Here is a 21,918-nt window from a genome sequence, read left to right as displayed (position 1 = left end):
TCTTTGCTAAAAAGAATCAATTTTCATCGCATTTGAATATGCACATCAATTTCCACTTCAAATCTTTAACGACACAAAAAAATTGTACAAAATTACATTGGACCAAAGGAGTCGAAGATTCACACCAATGGCTGAAGGCTTGGGCTCACCAGAATAATGTTGCACATCAATCCTCTATATGATATCCCCAAGAGGAGACCGTTACCACAAGTCTATTGAACCAAAAACAAAAGGCGCACTACATATACCTATGTACATATGTGAATGAGCGTTTCAACCCACATAACAAGTTGACTAGATAACGAGTACATGGACGGCGAGTTTCAAACACATATGTGTACAATTCACCACACTAATTACGCTGCTTTCATGCCGCCGACTCCATCGCTAGCCGGGTTTTTACAACCCTGAGTTCAGGAATCGGCGCCACTTGAGCGTTAATCACGTTATCCACATGTCGTCGACCCTTTCGCTAGCCGGGTCTTTACAACCCTGAGTTCAGGAATCGACGCTATGTTGAGTCCAATTTCAAGATATTGGTGGTAACAGATGGTTTCAAATCTGTAGATTCCACTAAAAACTAGTTGTGCTCGGCGCACAACGAACAAGAAGCATCTTCAATAATCAGTTTCAAGCCTCAAACCTCTAGCCTTTGGGTTTGCTTCAGACTCCTGGCCTAATTCAAATTTTCTCTCGATTTGAGGGTGAAAACATGACTGCTACATATATTTCTTGTTGAGGTACATGCATAACAATAATGTACCCATTCTTGATCCTTTTTTTTAGTTAAATTTTGATCTACAAATAGGAATTTTTAATAAAGCGTATGTATTTTTTTTTTTTTTTCTTAGAAAAGAGGAAATTACGAGTATGTAACATGTACCAAATTCATCATCATGTGGCATGACACTTCATGAGATTCCCTGTTGATTTGCATCAATTCTAGGGAACCTTCATAAAATCAAAATCACTAGCAAATTCATCACAATTCAAGTACATAATTGTAATGTGTAATTTATTTTATCTGCGATTCTAAATCTTTTTTAAATATTTATTTTTAACCAATTCAGATATCGTAATAAATTTCTCACAATCAGTGAAGTTCTAAGATAAGTACATATTAGGCTCCAAGAACGACTGAAGTTTTTGTTAATTAAAGCATTGGTAATAAGAGGATAATTCTTTGAGATCTTCAATAAAAGTGTTTTAAAAATGAACAAAAGTAATTATGAACATAATTTTATAAATTGTTGTACATTTTATCATCAACAGAGTAAGTTAGATGTGATTACTGGCAGTAGTGAGTAAGTAAATGTTATTACTTAACAATGATTTCAATAGTTCATGTGATGTGAATCTGAATGTGATTTTATTTAATTAATCCATTTTAATTATTCTTCGTTCCTGTTTTCGTTTCCTAACTGATGCCAAAAACGTATTTTTTAGTGTAAAATATTTTAGCTTAAAGCTGGGTACATACATAATGGCCGCGGATTTTGCACGGATTCGATGAAAAGTGCAAGTAAATTTTATTAACAGTGATTTCGATAGTTCATATAATGTGAATCTGAATGTGAGTTTATTTAATTAATCCATTTTAATTATTCTATGTTCCAGTTTTTGTTCCCCAATTGGTGCCAAAAAAGTATTTTTCATTTCAAAATTTTAGCTTCAAGCTGGGTTCATAATGACCGCGGATTTTGCACGGATTCGACTGAAGTCCGGGAACCGGAATAAGAAATGAATTTTTTTAAATTTCGGTGATCAAATTTCAGCATAGAATGTTATTATTAGTCATCTTTCCAAGTGAGTATTTCAATCGTCCAATTTGTATGCTCACCCCTCACTTGGCGACGTCACTGCTTGCAACAATATTACAGAAAAAGAAACCAAAAAGTACTCTTACTTATCTCACGTTCACGTGTACCTTAATAATGAATAAGTCAGAGGCTATTTGCCGAAACGAGCAACCACCGTGGCAAAGTAAGATCAGCCGCATTCACGACTTGAAACAGCAATTTTTCGCACCGTGCAATTTCAGCCTACTCGTATTTCGTGGAAAATAACCCCGCAGCTCGTTATCAATAAGACGGAAAATATTCAGCGTTAAAATACCACCCTCGAGGTAATCCACCGTCATCGTCGGCGGAACACTGCGGCGTAAAAAATTCGCAAATATTTCGACGCGGCCAACACCGCGCCGCACCGATGTACCGGTGCCGGTGCGAGAAAAAAACCTAGAAAGAAAAACTTTTTCAGGGCTAATTTATTTTTAAACCTTGACTGTTTTCAGTTTTTTCTTTTGTTCTTTCAATCTCCATTTGTATTTCCTTATGCGAAGGTACTTTTGCGTTAATTAGACCATAAATTCCAATTTAAAAGCCATTCTTTTAATTTATTTCTCTTTCAGCTTACGTAACAATCCTTCAAAGGTACAAATTAGGGGCTGTCGTTGCATTAGTATGCGAAAGTTATCGCAGACGTAGAAAGAACGCGCGAAGGGGGGATTTAACTCGAAATGTAATTTTAAAAGCTAGTCACGTCCGCTATAGTATACCAGTTTCTTTACACCTTCGACCTAACAGTTACAAGATTCGGTCGAACAAGAAGTAATTAATATATGGAGTCGGCAGATATATACGTATACGAGTATGGCAGACGAGACGCGCGATGCGGCGTACGTACGCTACACGTTCTCTCTCTCATAAGCGAGCTACACTATCGTAACAAGGAGTGCACATTTCAAATTCGACGGATACGGGCGCGGGGCTCACAGCGCACAGCGAGCAGGGGTAGGATTTGGCGAAGAAACTTAGTAAAACGCGACCGTTCTAATTTGATGGAGATTCGACGGAGTTTACACGGTTTTCATACCAACTAAGGTTTTACATTGAGATACTAAGTTTGATTACCTTATTATTATAACTGGCGTACGAGTTTGATTCATATTAGGCGACGATTTTGAGCTCGAGAAGAGCACACGACGCGACGCGTATGTAGGTAAGGTAGTAGGTACGTATAAATTTACATAGGTACATACACTCTCGAGCGCACCATCTTCCATTTACCGCGAGGTAATTATCCAAAAAGGTTTCGATGACGTCATCGAAAAAGCTAGTATAATATACTCGAGCATCTGTTAAATATTGCGAAGGTATAATTTCTATTGTTTCCCCTATCCCCGCACCCTTTTTTTCGTCATCTAAAACTCTCGAGTTTATGTAAAATATTGCAGTTGGATATCTATTTCGATTGCTAAACTTATTGGCGCAATTAAAGGTACACGATTCGATAAAGCAATTCGATAATTTAATTTTTCCATCACCTTGCGACTCTGGTATAGATTACAGGTTTGTGGAATCAAGTTTTAATAATAAAATATTCATAAATTGGAAATAGCCGAAATTTCGACCGTAAATTTGCCGTCGACTTGTATTTTCTGAAAATTGTGAATTTCGCCTGCTAAAGTGTCGTTTTAATGTGTGTATTGCATAATATATTTTGTCGCCCGGGTTAAAGTTGTTTTAATCGAATTACGAATTGTCGTTCATAAATTCGAATGCGGCAAAGGATGGGCGAATAATTATTTATGCTATTCAGGTTATACCGAAAACTTTTGTTCGAGAGCAATTTCGTGTTTATCTATCCATACTACATTAGCCTATGAAAATCGAATTTAAGATTCGGTTCCAGTTGTATAATTGTATAAATGTAATTCGATAAGATCTCGCGAGAAAATTTTTATCGCAGGTAGACAGATGTAACCCTTGTGGCTTTGATAAATTCTGCGTATTTGCCACTTCGAAGAGAAAGAGATTGTTTCGATGAGAAGTGGTGTTTACCTATTTGGATTTAAAATTTGTTCTCGATCGCGTCTCTATCGTTTGATACACTCACGAGTATGTTTAATTAAAATCAAAATAAGTAGGTATTGTTTTGCGTTATTATTGAGGAGCATACAGTTTTTTTATTGTTCCAGGTAAATGAATATAAAACATGCGTATACAAAAAAAAAAAATGTTTAATGACAGAAGACTCGACATTCAGTCAAAATGAAGGGAAAATGGCCAAAAACTGGAAATGAAAACAACATTCTTTAGTTTTCTCAAAAATCAGTTATTCCTTTGCTTCTATTCTTGTTTGGTTCCCCTTCTCCCTTACTGGGCGGGCAAGACCTTTGAACACGAACCGAACTACAGAAGAAGGTAGGTATGCCCATTACCTAGGCCTACATACAATCTCATTTACATAATACAGCAGTATTTATTGAAGATATGGTTGAAGAGCGTCATTGATCATGTTTCAAAAGTGGACAAGGAGAGAATAAGGACCCCTGGAACGAGCTCAACGCGTATTCAAAGTATTTCTCGCGCCATTCATCTCGAACCATTGATTTTTTACGTAAAAAATCAACGTCTCGAACTCAAAAATGTATACGCAAATTCCCCAGACCGCTTTCAATACTCTCAGCAGAAACCTTTCCACGCACTCAACAAATACATTTGAACATATTCGTCGGTTTGGTCGCAAGAAAATGGACGTACGTCCAAAAAATTCAATTTTTGGTTTATTACATATTCTGATGTTTTGTAATGCCCTCTATGAGATGAAAAAAGAATTATTCCAAAAAACGCATTTTCATTTTTCAACAGAGAAAATTGCAAATGAAAATAGTCTATTAGCTATATGTCCCTAAAAACGGAAAATATGAAATGCAAAAGGAAACATGTCCAGATCCTGCCGGAAATAAAGCCAAAACTTGCAAAATGATAGTGCCCTCTTCTCACCACTTTAATAATATAAGGTTATTGACGTAATGAGAGTTGCATATCAGTTTGCCTGAACGTTATCAATTTGGTGGGCATTCTCATCAGTGAGTATGAAAATTTCATATTTTGAGCAATTTTCAACAGTGTTTTCGAAATTTATAGCTCACTATTGCATATGAAATAAGCGAATGGAGAAAAATAAGGGAGAAGGAATCCAGCAAAATTGAAACCTTGATGTCAGACCAAAATGAAATACTTAAACATAGAAATAACTTGTTAGAAAAACTTATTGAAAAGTTTTAAAGTGTAATGTAATTTTAGGTGTGTACTTGTTGACTCGTTTTGTTCAAATTTTGTGTTTTTACGTATCTAGAGGACGTTTTTAATGTGATAGATCAAGGGATACTGAAAGAGTTATGGAAATCTCGTTACAATTCATCAACCTCTTTTAATGATTATTAGTTTATTACTGCTCCAGTTTAGTTCCGAAAAGTCTCTCACAACTTTTAAATATTATGTCATCATCACGAAACAAATTCAAAAAAGTCAATAGGGTAAATTGTTATCAATGAGTGAGCAAACGTAGGTATTTCAAATACTTAGTTTACAGTGTTCTTCAACTTCAACGATGCCTCAAGGATGAGGACATTTTTCAAATATATTCTTTCAAAAAAATTCTAAAGTAAAGCCAGTCAAAACGTTACTTCGCTCCGTTCTTCATTCGTTTTTTTAGCTTTTTTCAAGTTTTAAAATGTACCTATTCCAGCATTTCACCCGCGCGCAATTTCAAATTAAATTTTGAAAAACGACTCTAAATAATTAACTGTTATTGTTTGGTCTAGCGAACAATTTATATGGCGCAAGGTGCAAATGAAAAACTGCTCATTTATTCGAGTTCTTTTTTCCCGTTCGGTAAAAATTTAAGGAAGTAATTTCAGCACTTATTGAATTCTTAGTCGGTTGTTGAGCGCCTACGCTTTTAAGCGTGATTTTATGCGCGACTTTTGAGAAATTGGCGTAAGACTAATTATAGGGAACTTATTTTGATTAACGTTTTAATTAATTTCGGTTATAGTACGACGTATAACGTTATATACGTATACTTCACAATACGCACAGAGGGAGAGAGAGAAAGAGAAAAGAATGTTGATGCTGAAAGGAAAATGTTAATGTTGCATAAATTAACTCGTTTCTTATTTTGTTCATTATTTTCATTCAACAACGTTCATTCGAGATTTATTACGGGTTAATACAAGGGTACGCTTTAAATTCCTTAATGCGCTTTTATTTTTTGTTTTTATACGTAAACGTACCTATATAGTTTCACATGACGATGATGGTGAACTTTCTTCATCACTGTCTCTTTCTCTCTCTGCCTTTGGCTTCCTCCCTCGTCGTAAACTTTATTATCATTTTTGTTCGCGACGATGAAAAGAACACAGGCGAATTACCTATGTAAGCGAACGAGCGCGTGGCGAAAGCTCGCTCGATATACGACGAGAGAATAAAGGAATTCCAGGGTTGGCAGAGGGTTCGGAAAAAAGGAAGAGGTTAAATTAAAGTATAAAAAAATGTGTTATTCGTCGGAAACTTTGATTACACGCTTTATTAAGCAATAACGCGATAAAAATGAAAATTAATTTTTCCACAAGGAGGATTCAAATTAACAAAACAGATAATTGAGGCTATACGGATATAGGAAGGCGAGAACCTTAAAGGATTGCGCTTCGCCGAGATGAAAATTTAATGGCTTCGTCAAACGGCATTTAAAATGGTCCTTTGCAATTTCAATTAAACGACTGCCGAGGCTATCGAGCAAACGGAAGTATTTACAGAAAATTCTCCCATTCTCTTAAAATGAACAAGAAGCAGCTAGCGTGGACTGCTTTCCAACTTTTGTCGTGTGTTGCCACCTTTCGCCCTTTTTACTCTGCTATTCTGCTCGCTTTCCACTGTGAGTCGCAATGATGTCCTTGCTCGCTAATCGCTGTATGCTTGAATTATCCAAATCCGCAGCGGTATTTCGTCTCTCGTACTATACGTATATACTCGGTAACATGCCGCAGAATTTTACGCGAATATATCGACGTATAATTGCTTACTCGTTCTTGTATAAAGTGGATGGAATTCCCTCCTCTCTTTTCCTCCTCAACGTTCAATCAATATCACGACGCGATGCAAAGAAAATCTGCACTGATTTTACTGCAGCTACATAAATAATTCTTTTCTAGGATAATCTTCCATTCCGCCTGCGTGAAGGCACGTTAATGGAAAAAAGTAAAACGTAAGTAAGATTATGAATATTACGATCAAAAATATGAATGTGATGATTCTGGTTTTTACGTTCGTCAACTCGAGTTGTACCTATGGTCAAAATATCATCCACGTTTTATTTACACTCCATATATTCGCTTCAGTTGCGTTCCTCTATCCTTCCATCTAGTTTCGCTGTAAGTAAATACATCGATAGAAATGCAATTTTTTTTGATAGATTCGGACGTCAAATATTCGTAGATTTGGCCCAAAACATGTCTTTTTTTGGCAGAATTGGACGTCGTATTGTTTTGTTTTCAATTTGAAAGCGAAATCTGTGATTTTAGCTGACCTTCCAAACAAAGTGACCGCCATTTTATTAGTAAAGACAACTGTTTTTGGCAAATTTGCTTCAAAATATTCCATCGCAAAAATTATGCCCCTGAGTATCGGTGTGTATGTGTTAAGGAGGTGGGGGAGATATGACATGCCATCCAGGAATTGGATCAAGGTTGAATTCCCACTTTTCCTAACAGGGTATTCCTCTATTGAGGGAATTCGAACAAGTTCATCTGCGTAACCTACTCTCTCAACAAAATGATAATTAAATTACGTAGGTATCGTATTACGCTGAACTACTTTTATTTGTGCATCCGTATCCCTCGAAAGAATACACTCTGCGGAGCTCATTGCCTGATAATTGTTTCAAATAGTATTCGTTAAATAAAACTGTAATTAAACAATGAAAAGATTTCACGAAAAGTATACTTATCAAGATGAAAAGCAATATTAAAATTTGCGAGGACAACGCGGCGTAAAATGAAATGACGAAACGGATGAAAACGTTGTACGCGAGCGGTGTATTATGTTTGCTGAACACAAAACAAAGTTTTTAATTAAAGGAAATGTCATTAAAGGAAACGCTGATCTGTTTAAATAATACCAAGAACCAGTCTGTGTAAACGTAGTCAAGGCGCCCAGTTTATAACGAGAAAAAAAATTAAAGCGAAGACCTTTTACAAGGGAAGAATTTTTCCAACTTGGCCGATGCAATGGGTAAATAAATAATACGTACAGTAGTTGATGAGTTCAGAAGTGCGAAACCGTTAGGATTTGTGGAACATTTTACAACACTGTAATGCATTGAACCGCTATTCAAAAAGCTGAAAATTTATGGTAAGACGAAATGTTGAAAAAATTTCATTGCTTGGAATTCATGCAACAGTCAACAGTGAATGAAGTTTTTGTCGTCTTTGTGTAAAAGTCTCTTTTTCAGTATTGGTGAAATCAAAAATGTAGTTGAAAAGTCGAGGGCAATGATTTCGTGTCAAGCAAAATGTGCATACTGCGAGCACGAGATAAGTGAAGACTCTTGTTTCAGTTGTAACGAGTTGGTCTGAATTTTCAGTAGGCTAGAAAAACCTATCACTTTTATTTTCACGATCATGAAAGTCATCAACGATGTTCGCTATTTTGAGTCACCAGATATTTTCAACTTAGTTAAGAAATCATGGGGTACTTTTTTTCAACACAATATGGTTCGAAACTAGTTACTTTTTTATACTACCAAAATTCTCATGGTATTAAAATAATAAAACTGATTCTAAACGACACGCTCGTGTCGCCTCCAACCCCCTGCCCACCCGCCCCGAGAATAAACGAAAACAATTGAGCGTGCACTGCTATCGAAATGCATTCAATTACAGTTCTTATATTTGATGAAGGATAAAATGCGATGATGTAAGCGTTTATTTAAAATTAAATATTGAGAAATTGCCTACTTTTCAAAATAATAATTTAAAAATGAATTATGAAAGCGACCTTGACAACCTATTTATGAGTAATTCAAATAAATGTAATACCTATAAAAAAAATCGAACATAAATTATGTATAATTAAGTTGAACTGGTGGAAGGAGTAAGTAATTTTTGAGTCCTTCAAAATTTCAAATTCAAATGCTTTGAGAAAGTTTTTTTTGGTTCAAACACGTTTGAAATAGTTAAGTATCTTGAGACAAAAATTAGGAGATATAGGTACGAGGCACCACGAATAAGTAGGTGATGTAGTACTAATACAATAATCTGAATTTCAGTGCATCGAAGGTGATAATGCCTTTGGATACATACATCGTCAGGCGTTGGAAGAGAAGCTCTATCAAGAACTTGGGGTGAATTTTATAACTACATATTACGAGTATTCCACGAAGTTGAAACAACAAACGGGATACATCCGCAAAAAAAAACTCTGAGAAAGAATTCATAACCCCCGCCCACCCTCTTCGGAAACATAAAACAATTATAAAAATGGAAATAATGACAAAAAAATGGTATTTAAAAAACATTAAAAACTAAATACATTTTTAAAAAAATTTTTTTGTAAACAAGGAGAAAATTTACTCCAATTTTTTTTTTTTTCGAGTAGAGAATATTAATGTAGATTTTTTTAAACATTACGACTTTGACTTATGTATTTAGTTCCACCAATGAAATAATTTTTTTTTTTTTTTTTTTGACAGTGAATTCATCACTTATACAGCCGTTCCATTACTGAACTACATTATCAAAATCTATATATAAAGCATCAGAAAAATTTATATTTTTTTAGTTTTTGAAATTTATAATAATAATAATAATTTATTCAACATTATTGGTACAATACATCTTAGGTACTACACAATTTGACGAAAATCAAAATGCTTAACGTAGTAATGCCTTGATGCCTTGAATAGCGGGGTCACACTCTCTTTATGCATTGTAGTCTTCTGGCGGGGATTCATTCTTTCTATACCAGTAAATTTTTATATTATTTCCATTTTCATACTTAATTGTTAAATGTTTCCGAAGAGGGTGTGCAGGGGGGGGGGCGAATTCTTTCTCAGAGTTTTTTTGCGGATAGTTCATTAAGTACCAGAACATTTTAATCGAATTTGTAAGCCTTTTAGACATACGAGTACGTACACTAGTTGATACGTAAGTTCACCAAGACGAATAAAATTTTCAAAGTTGTAGAATAACCAACCGATAACAAGCAAGTTGAAAAACTCTATTTCGACTGTGAAATTCTTTTTACAACGAAATTTTGAAATTTGTCCCGGTCAATATGCCCTGTAACAAGTCGACCTTCAATGTTCCTCGTAAAAGTTTGTAAATAACAGCAAATTAACTACGAGAGAAGATGTTTGTGCTCGGTACGAAGTTCAAAATTGACTCTTGTCTCTGCAGATCTGCTTTCTCCGCCACACACACAACACACACATTGGAAATTTTACAAGTCAATAGTCATTCCAAGTAGAACTGATAACTGGAACAAGCAGCTGCGTGGTTGTGGGTCAATATGAATAAGATATTTTATTCCACCGACAGTAACAATATTATTAGTAAGTAATTTGTATAATTTCTGAAATTTTAGCGATTTATTGGACTTCACAGCCCTTAGACCTTTAAAATATAAACCACGACAGCAATAAGAATAATAAAAAAAAAACAATACCGAACTATAACAAATATTCGAGTACAGTCTACATCTCGTGCAACCTTTGAAAACAGACAGAAATTTTTTCATTTGTTATCTATCCGCTCGGTTACATTATTGAATGGCTATAAACTTTAATGAAGGTCGCCTGAGAGCAATTTCGAGATTTTTGCCTCGTTTGTAACGTTCGTGTTAGCGTTATTATTCCATTAAAACACACACAAAGTGAGCCTTTTTCTTTCTAATGAATTATTGATCAGATTGCCGAGCATATCAGTCTATTCATTGCAAACTGAATTGTTTGTATCGGTATTGAGATAGGACTACGTGGAATGTCTTGCTGAATTATTTATTTTGAATTTAACAATTTTCCGACCGTATTCGCCGTTCCAGGTGGCGAACAACGTACAACGAAGATGGTATTTTTTTTTTAATCTGTCAGATAAATACGTGGGCTTGGAAATTTATACAACCGAGATCGATATGGTAACGACGAATTCAACCTTTGTAAGGCGCAAGAAGATTTTTCAAAATGTTGTCGACTCTATTAGATTAGTATTTCGAGAAATAAATTATGATAGGTAGTACTCGAATTGGAAATAGTATATTCCAGCGAATGTTCGCTGGTCTGAATTTTCATATTCACTACCTAAAGGAGCGGGATTCAAACAGAAGGATGATGAAGTAGTCAGAGTTACATTTTAACAGGATCCGTAACACCTACATAATAACTGGATTCTTCTCGATATGATCACCCAATGATGTTTTATCAACAATAAATCAAGAAAAAATATTCAATATTCATGTTTACTTATGTAAGAGTATTTGTGTAATATTTTCAAGACCCCCCCCCCCCCGTGATATTCAACTCACCATCTACGTCAAATGGGACAGACATAGCATCGGCGAAACGCACCTACTCGAGAAAATCAAATTAGTCCACTTCATTACATAAATTCACTTCGAGCAAACACGTTTATACCATCTAATTCAACGCCCTTCGACTCGATGCATTATTCAAAATGATTTTCAAATATTCGAATTTACCGAACTAGTTGAATCTTCCACGGTTAATGTTCTTCATTCGACGTATACCGAATAAATGAATTTTTTATATAGTGAAAATAAAAAAACTTAGAAGAGAGAAGGTAAAACTCATCATTTGTGCGCGAAATGGTGGTGTTTTGCAAATAAAATAATATTTCATTCTCACTAATAAAACGTACCCACGAACGGAAAATCAAACCGTGTATTCAAATTCAGTATACAGTTCGATGAAAAAATCTGTGTTTTTTTTTCGAAATGCAACAAAATGGAACTGATAAAACACTAGTCAGAAAACTTGAAGAAATTTCACTCAAGTATTTCATAATGGATAGTAAAAATTGGGGAAACACCATAAAAATAATATTTTGGTCAATTTGCAGATAAAGAGGGTACACCCAGAAGTACATACACACAAAAATTCCGAGCTCAACCTCAAAATTTATCAGAATCAAACTTCCTTGAATTAACATAAATCAAATAAAATACCCTCGGAATCAGTGTAAGTGGTTCCAATTTCTTCAGAATCTGATTATCTTATACCAACTACAAGAATTTACCAGTAAAAATAGACTAAAACATACATATAATCAAATAACAGTATTTGGACAGTCCTATAATAAGAACCTATTAAAATCACATTTCAGAACTCCAAAAATTATACTTCTCGAAATAAGCAACGCGATCATCAGAGTCTCTGGTCAACGCGCATCTTCCTCAGAAAAATACCACAGTTGGCGATAACAAAGACAGATTTTAATTACAACAACTCGTAGGTAAATAAAACTGCATAATCAATTCGAGTCCATAAAAATGGTAGGTACTAAAAAAAACGTGCAAAAATTAAGAACTAAATCTTTCAACACCTTCACAACGATACACAAAGCGAGGAAAACGAGAAAAAAAGCTATACAGCGTTCTTTCATCATTAATTATTTAAACAGCAAACTTAGCCAAAGTAGTGAAACAAGTTAAATAAATTAAGTTCTTTGGAATCTAATTAAATGAAATTATTTAGTGAAAAAAAAACAAACACAAACAAAATACGTAGAAACGAGAAAGAAATCATGGTAATGGTTCTTTCAGCTTACAAAATTAATACCCAACGTGTGTAACCATTACGAGTAAATACTTTCGCAGCTCGAAGCTAGAATTTCGGTAAAAGTAATTCCATCGGTTTTTGTTTCATTTTTGTTGTTTTCATATCACGCATTCGATTTTCTGCGTGTTTCTTTTTCCTATACCTAGCAACTCTTACGAGTTGGCGAAATTTTCATTACGTTATTTATTTCCTTCTCTACGTGTTCCCAGCTACTACATTTTGCGAGTTATATTAGTTTTTATTATTTTCATTCTGTTTTTTTTTCTTTCACGGTCGCAAATATGGAAAAAAACACCTCTTGCCTATAATAAATGTAATTTTTTTCCTTTCAGTTGTCATTCAGCCTATGAATATTCGTATTTTATACGGCAAACACGAGTTAACGAAAAACGTTCCGTGGATTTCAGCATTGTTTGGCTTTTCTTCGTTTCCTTTTTTTTTGTCTCACTTCTTCAAACTCGACACACAAATTTAAAAGAATCTTCATTCTTTTTTATATTCCCTCCGGTAGTGTTTACCGAACAGATTTTTATACTAGGAGAATGTATATGTATCATGTAAGAATATGATATGGAAAAGACAGGAATAAAAAATTTACAGAATACAAATATAGGAATACGATTTCCTGGCTGGAATTTTTTTTTTTTTTTTTTTTTTAACAACAATATTTTCATACTAAAAAAATATAAATGAGATGATGAGAACTAAAAGTATGTTAGGTCAGCATGAACTATCCTTCGACTTGCGATAAGGTGGTATCGCTGAAGGAGCATGGACTCCAGAACAATCATTTCATGGATTCTGATGACCCTCCTCCAAAATGACGATGTACACATTAACGCTTTACGTTGCGGTCATACTTTCCATGCACCGTGCATTTTGAAATGGATTGAGTTGAAAAGGTAGGGTGTATCGTGAATGAATGTCAGAACTTCAGATTTGCATATAACCGGGTACGACTTGAAAAAAACGTTATAATATATAGACAAGTTGCCTATCCTTGAAATTTAAGGGGCAACTGAGCCTTGAAAAAATTTGCGAAAAACGTATTTTTTGACCTTGGGAATGGGTAGTAATTTAGAAAATAAACAAATTTTGTCATTATTATGAATTTTTGCCCAACTTTGAAATTGAAGGGGCCAGAAATATTTGTTTTTTTCAAAGTATTTTCTTTTAAAATATTTCTGACACCTTCAATTTCAAAGTTACGCAAACCATTCCCAAGGTCAAAAAATACGTTTTACGCAATTTTTTTCAAAGCTCGGTTGCCCCTAACATTTCAAACATAGGCAACTTGTCCATACAACGTTTTTTTCAAGTCATATCTGGCTATATCCAAATTTGAAATTTTGACATCCACTCACCAAACATCTTCTATAGCATATGGATGCTGTTTTACATCACTATACTGATAATACGACGAATTACGTCAAAGATTTCAGACATGAAATAATACTATACTGATATACCGCATTCTCTATCTTCCAGAATACCATGCACCCCTTCAAGTATTGTTGTCTTATCACTTGAGAGACTCAGTGTAAACAAATCAAATTGATAGTGAAATTTTCAAAAAAATTGAAAGTTCCAAATTTTTATTGCGATTTAATTATTCATCAAATTAAATCAAAAGTAAAGTTTTAACTCATTTGAACTTTTTGAAGGTTGAAAAAATGGTGAACTGCTTTGTTCCTCATTGTGTTTGCCACAACAAAAAAAACCAAAAGTTCATTTTTCCGCTTTTCTAAAGATAAACTTTTGAAAGAATGGTTGGAAAAATATGCTTCCTCGGTATTTTACGGTAAGTTGACGCTAATTGCTCATATTAAGCATATTTTATAATATTCATTAGTATTTAAATTGATTATTTAAGTTAAATTTATTTTAAATTTCACCTTCTACTTTCAATAATATTTGGTGAGGAAATATTCAAAAAATAAGAGTAATATTTGAGCAAAATATTGTAAAGGAGGAAATGAGTGAAGTGAGCAAGGTGGGAGCGGGGCGACAAACAAAATATACACGAATGGGTACGTACTACGTACGTATTTTAAAACTTCTTCGTCGTTTCCATCAAACGACCCATTTCACGAAATAGTATAAAAATAACTACAAGCAAATGACGAGAAGATGCTGTCCCAACTGACATCAGCAGAATATGCCGCTATCATTTCTTTGGTGCTGGAAAAGGAAAAATGCCAACAATTTTCCCACAGAACGAAGATAAGAAAATGAATCTATTTTGTAAAGCTTTCTTTTTTGAGGTAATTAATTAGTGTTTGAATATTATATTTGAAATAATTGAACAATGTTTCAATCACAAGAAAAGTAGACACTTAATTTTTCATATTTTTTCTTCATTAGTGAAAATGGTTCAAGTACACCAGGCAATAGTACTGTTACTAGTGAAAAAATAATTGACATTGCTGTTAAAAATTGTCAATCATCATCACCACAACAGTTACTATCAATGTACAAAAACCAATAAATAAAAAAGGTATAAAAACCAAAGTATGCAGGTTTGGATTTCCTAGTTCAGTAACAAGGGAGGTAGACTTACGTTCTGTAGAGTCATCCATTTATGGGCGCAGAGAGTTGAAACCTCACAGTAGACTGTACAATATACCACGATCAGAGGATGAGACTTGTGTGAATGATTACAATGCTGCAATATTGCTAGCTTGGCAAGACAATATGGACATTCAGCTGATTGGTGAAAAATCAACTGTTTTAACGAGATATATCACCAAGTACCAAACTAAAGAAGCGAAAAGCTATAACAATGCCATGTTTCAGGATCTGTTTAACACAAATAAACCATTACATATTCGCTTATGAAATATTGCATTGAGAAGTTTGAATAGGTACCAGAGAATGCAGAGCGTTAGAAGCTGCAGATACATTGCTGGGAATAGCACTGTGTGGGTAAAGATAGAAACACAGTTATACGACACATTAATGTGTACATAACGTGTAAAAGAAAAGTGTAAAAATATACGATGATGTGAAAGATTTACCTATCGATTCTACAGATATTTATTTGTGACTCGTTAGTAGATGATTATTACCCAGCTCGAGCTGAAGCAATGAAAAATGTATCCTTGTATGATTTTGTACAAAATTGCGATGTTGTTAAACAAGATCCGAGTATTGTAGACAATGTGCATTTTTCAATCGAATTTTTTCAAATTTGCAGAAACTCTCGACACTACCAAGAATCTTCTATGGAATTTTTTTTCAAATTTTTTCCAACATATTTTCCAGTTGAAATGGGAGTTTTATTCAGCTTTTCATTGACATGTTTGGTAACAGTGGTGCAATAAAAAAAGAAAATAATATTGTGTATTCTATCTAGATGTAAGTAAGGACGACATTATTTTTTTCACAACTTCTCATATGGGTGCTTGACCCCAAAAAAAGCAAGACCAGATTTTTTTCAAAATTTATCTCGTCTAAAGTCATCAATTTTGATCAAAAATTTCAATATAGTAATTATGATTTATGAAAGACGTCACACTACATTATCAACCAGAATTCTGGACATACTTCCGAACTTTTTCCATGTTTTATAACAAAAAGGGAGTCATTGGTACCCTAAATGACACGATTTGATTTTATGAAATGAAAATTATAAATCAAAGAAAAATTATCAAATTTAGTCCAAATTTGAAATGACGGTGTTGCTTAACGTTTTTCATACTGCATTGCAAGAATAAAATTGTTCTCCAAAATTGATGACTTCAAATGGAAAAAATCGTGAATCAAATTAGTTTTTCGCATTTTAGAAGATCAAGCACCTACTTATATAAAAAATTCTTTAAAAAATACAGTCGGTACTACATCTAAATGAGATACACAAAATGAATACTTATATTTTTTGTTATTGCGTCGATGAAGCCGAACGTGCCGCTGAAAAACTTCAATTGTCCATTTCGCCAAGAAAATATAAACAAAAACTTGGAAAAAATTGCCATGAGTGACCCTAGGTAAAGTCAAGCATTCCTGCAAAGGAAAAAAAAGGTCGCATAAATTAAAAACTTTTTTTTTGTCATACGTTGTTAAAATGTTTTCAAAAACACTTTTTTCTCTAGGAAACTGGAGAGGACATCATGGAAGTGTTAAAAGCTTTTCATAACGATTGGCGGAATGCATCAACGGCCATTGCGTACCTCGAAATGATGGTGAGGGCAAAGAAAGATATTGTAAGTACAAATATGCTGACTGCAGTCTTCCTTCTTTATTTTATAGCTTATTACAAATACATGAATGTGAGCTCTTTGTTTGCCAAGGTAAGAAATTTCGACAGAAATATCAATCTCACCCCTTAATAGAGGGGTTAGGAGTAATAAAAGGATCTGAAAATTTGGTCATGTGGGGGGGGGGAGATTACCCATGCAAAAAAAATATCAATTGTTGATATTCTGCATTTCTCCCCTTTTTTTCCTTACAGATTATGTACAAAAAAATATATTCAAGGATTCAAGTGATTTAAAAAAACTGAATTCGTATATCGCCGAAAAGTGTAGCAACGAAAGGAAGTTAGACAAGAAACGGAAAAACGAGGGAAAAAATAGATTTTTTTTGAAAAATGAATTCGAATTTTTTCGAAAAATTAATTTGGAACGAGAATATTTTGAAATACATATACTCAATTACATGGGTAGGATCACAAATACTTACCAACTTCTTCTCTAATTTCCAAATTCCGTGGAAAGGGGGCAATCCGGTCTTTTAAACCCACTATGAGCTCTTTTTGCTTGTAAGATGAATTATTAATCACTTTTTGTCTAAAAAATTCAAAAGTGAACTACATTGGAGTAAATTGAAAGTCAATCTATTATACGAGTATTGCGAACCCATCTAAAATATACTCATCTATAACCAATTAGCTGGGTTATATGCTTCTCAAACTTGATTTAATGAACTCGGAAAACAACTTAGTTTTATGGTTGATACATTACTAATAATGTTAATTTCTTTACTTTTAAAATAATAAGTAGTTTATTAGTATTAATTACCTTGCATTGCTCTTCGATTTTGGGCATACAATAAGCCCAGGCCACGGGAAAACGTTAAAGATTGAATTTTTTTCTCGAATAGACAACATAATGAACGCATAACCGAACCGAAATTACTTCCAAAAATCGCAAGCACACACACAGAATAAAACACGAACTAATCGTAAGAGGAAAAATGAAAATACTTCCGCACATCACATACTAATACTATGTACTTATCAGCACCGAAAGATACTCTGCCTAGTACTGTTCAGAAAATTCTAGATGCCATCAAAATAGAATACCTAAGTACATAATTTATGTAGCACCACGAAAATAGATTAGATTGGATGGATTATCGAAGATACGAGTAAATCAACTACGATGTAGTCCTTATCGAAAAAACGAATCGTATTCCAATATAGGCTCGATAAGATTAAGATTCACATAATGCGCTATTTCTATGAGGAGTTGCCGAGTTGGCTTACCACTACAGGGTGGACAGAAATATCGGGTACCCCCAAGAAAGTTTTTCATTAAAAATATAGGTTGGCAACGTGAAATAGATGCATATGATTGGTGAAATGTTATCTCTCCAGTCTAACAACCAATCATGTGCTACCATTATTATCATTCACTGTGACCAACCGAAGTATTTAGCAGAAAAGTTTTTTAGGGGTACCCGATATTTCTGTCCACCCTGTACAAACATACTACCAAAATAATATGTGGCAACGTATCAAAAACTAGTTTGTGAAAAAAATGCTTTCAAAATTATTTTAAAATTGTTTTATACCTATTTATTAATTACTATAGCTGTAATTTTAAAAATAGGTATTAGGATGGTTACTGCTGGTTATGTTCAAGACACACTCTGATGGTCTCTTTGAGGGCCCAGTTATGAGTGAGCTCGTTTTCTTCATTCTTTTTCATTATTTCAATTTTGAGATCTATCAAGAGGTGAAACGAAGTACTCTATGTGAAAAATGCATGGAATCAAAGTTGTGGAGAATAAAATTTCCAACGACCCATTAACGATTTATTTTTCTCTAGAATGCATAGTTTTTCAATGGGTTTTCTGTTTTCCTCAAAAATTAAATTTTACCATCATCATAACATTTCTGTTTTTAGAGAAAAACGGAAAAACTGCATTTTGGAGAAAAATAAATCGTTTATAGGTTATTGGAAATTTCATTCTCTACAACTTTGGTTCTATGCGTTTTTCACGTATAGAACGCGTCGTTTCGCCTCTAAATTGATCTCAAAATTGAATATAAAATCAATAATTTAAAAAACTCGATTTTTTGATATTTTTTATTTATTCATTTTTTTTTTTAGGTAACAGAACAGTCACCTGGAAGAAGGATTATTACGATTTTGAGATCGAAAGAACTCGAGAAATGTGTGATCGATCCAACTAGAAAAACGAGTAAAAAGATTGCGAACGTGTACGGTATATAGGGTGTCTCGTGAGTCGATGTCAAAACTTCCGATTTGGGCACAACCGTGTACGACTTGAAATAAGCTATAATGGACAAGCTGCCTATCATCATTAAAATTATTCAAGGAGCAGCCGAGCTTTGAACAAAAAATTGAGAAAACCTGTTTTTGACCTTGGGAATGGGTAGTACATACTTTGGAAAATAAACAAAATGTAGTCATCATGAATTTTTGCCTAACTATGAAATTGAAGGGACCAGAAACATTTTAAAAGAAAAAATCGATAAAAACGTGTTTTTGACTTTGGGAATGGGTAGTACTTCGGAAAATAAACAAATTTTGTTATTATGAATTTTTGCCTAAATTTGAAAATGAAGGGGCCAGAAATATCTGTTTCTTTTAAAATATTTTATCCAATTCCATACCTGTTTATCATCAATAATGTTCAATTCGAACAATAATGAAAATTACATCCAATTTTCAAAATACTCCAGTTCATTCTAAAATCAATACAATTACCTACTTCACGTGATTGAAAAAGTTTCATCTCATGTTTGCCACTTTGCTGGTAGAATTCCATAATAACACGTTTACATTATAGGATGAGTAGACACAGGTGACATGTAATTATCTGAAATTTGATATCAAAGCCCGCAGCCACGATAAAATACATGACTGGTAACTGGGAAGGGAAACGTGGTACACAGACTCACGTGCGATATTCTCCAAAGAGGTGCAGCATAAAGGAGGCTGCGGATTTTACCAAATTTAATGTCTATCGCACACTAACTTTGAAAACACAAGATACTAGATACCGATAGTATTCCCACTCGTTTCACTTTGTATAAGTACAAACAGCACGTCGGCATTTTACATATAGGTACGAATAGTTTAGTAGGTACATCTAGGTATTGTAACCCGGTGGAATATTGCACAAATAAACATTTATTAGTAAACTGCATCGCATTCTATTTGGAAATTGTTTTAAAAGAAATGCGTTTTTTATATTGATTTCATATAAGCCGCATATATACGCGTTTAGCTCGAGCGAGCGGTGAAATAAAAAAAAATAAATTGTACTTGAAGAGAAACTCATCGGTAAAACTTGCGAGCAGAAAAACATTTGAATATCAAATGGTAAAAAGTTCTCTTTCTACCAGCTCCGAATTACTTTTATGGGGTTTTTTCTGTATCATACTACTAAGGTACACCTGACGACGCTTTGGCTGACATACAAATTTCTTTTTAGTACGCCATAAAATTTCATATTTTGGGGACGTATGTAGAATGTAATTTCGTTTTTTGCTTTCCCAAAATACCTTATTTTTTTCTCTTCTCTTTTTTTCTGTTTTTTTAATATTGTTCGTTTTATATTTCCGTATGCTTCTCGTAAGCGTGTATCGATTTCCAGAGTACTAATTTGAGTAGGTACCTAACAAGGAGAGAGAAATTAGCCTCGAACCGCAATTCAACGAAGCTTACTGCACACTGCAAAGGTACTGTAAATTATCGTCTTTAGGCGAAAAAATTTACTTTTTGCACGAATAAAATGGATGTTGGAAGAGTTATTTAGTGTAACGAATAAAATTAATTTACCGAACAGAATTGAATTTTTGTACTGGTAGCGATTCGATATCGACAATGGTGAAGTGTACGATACCTACTTCGACTCAATAGGTATAAATTGCTGGCTCTTTTAACGTAGCTGTTCGTATTAGGCAGTTGGCAATATATTGGTAACAGCTTTAAGGAGTGAAATGCGGAACGCGACGGTGTTATTTCGCTATACAAGAATATGTACGTGTGCATTATTGAGGGTCGAACAACCCCCCGGGGTCTCGTAATGTTCTTAAGTGCAAGCAAAAACGTAGATTTTGCTATAATACTCGTATGTATAGCGTACAGTATATACCAGGATACGGAGGAACACGTCTATTTCTCTATGGTTTGATTGGTAAATAGTATTGCTGTCGCCATCGCTGTACCCTGTACCCTGTATCTATACCTATATACTATCTCAGCTACAACACAGACATACCTATTACCTACCACGGTTACTGCCGCTTCTGCTTATGACGTCGGGTAATTTCGCCTCTTTTATGGAATTTCATTGTCCCCGTAATTCTCTAGAGTAGGCACTTGTAATACCACAATAGTTATACGTATGGTTTACCTTATAAATTATTGTACGTACGGTAACGAAACCTTCCATACGTATATATATAGTGGAAGGTAGATATACCGAAGGATGCATGTAGATGTACATTGACATGCTAAACTTTTAAATAATGCGAGGGATTTTTACCTTTGATATGATGAAGAGTTATTGACTTGGTAAATGTAAACTTTCGTATGCTATGCTATGCTTGTACATTCGTACATTTTCAATTTTTCCAAAACGAAAAGTACTGCACCTAACGAGTGTTTGATATTTCGATAATACGTGATCATCGGTGACTATCAATAGAGATAATCTTCGCGCAACATTCCGATTCTCAAAAGAAGATTAATTTATTTCTTCAAGAATGCAACATCATTCAGAACAGGTCTAGGAACGCTCCCACAACAATAATTTGTCCTTGCTTATCAATCTCATCATACCTAGCCTATTAGGGCAGAGCAGAAAACAAATCTTGGATGTGGACGAAAAGGGGGTCTTCACTCACCCATTTTACATTTTATAATAAGTATTAAATAAGTAGCATAGTAACATAGTAAGTATTCATCTACCGCTGTTTTTTTTTGTGAGAATCTTGTTAAAATGATGGGAATTAGTGTTCTGTTGAAGAATGTTCTCAAAATTCCTCGAACAAGTTGTAAAAAATTGGTTGTTAAATTCTAT

The 21,918-nt window shown here is 34.1% G+C and overlaps 1 protein-coding gene across 1 annotated transcript in view; it reads right to left on the bottom strand.

The window, feature by feature from the left end:
• The window catches only part of mbl (muscleblind), a 368,573-nt gene extending 350,894 nt beyond the window's left edge, over positions 1-17,679 (bottom strand). The window contains exon 1 of the mRNA XM_065346122.1: positions 17,658-17,679. The gene's annotated coding sequence lies outside the window, so the exon portion shown is untranslated. The remainder of the gene's footprint in view (positions 1-17,657) is intronic.
• Between the last annotated feature and the right edge of the window lie 4,239 nt (positions 17,680-21,918).

The sequence above is a fragment of the Planococcus citri genome, chromosome 1 (assembly GCF_950023065.1).
Source record: "Planococcus citri chromosome 1, ihPlaCitr1.1, whole genome shotgun sequence".
Taxonomy (NCBI): Eukaryota; Metazoa; Arthropoda; class Insecta; order Hemiptera; family Pseudococcidae; genus Planococcus; species Planococcus citri.
The sequence above is the reverse complement of the archived record's forward strand: the minus strand, read 5'-3'. Positions and strand labels throughout refer to the sequence as shown.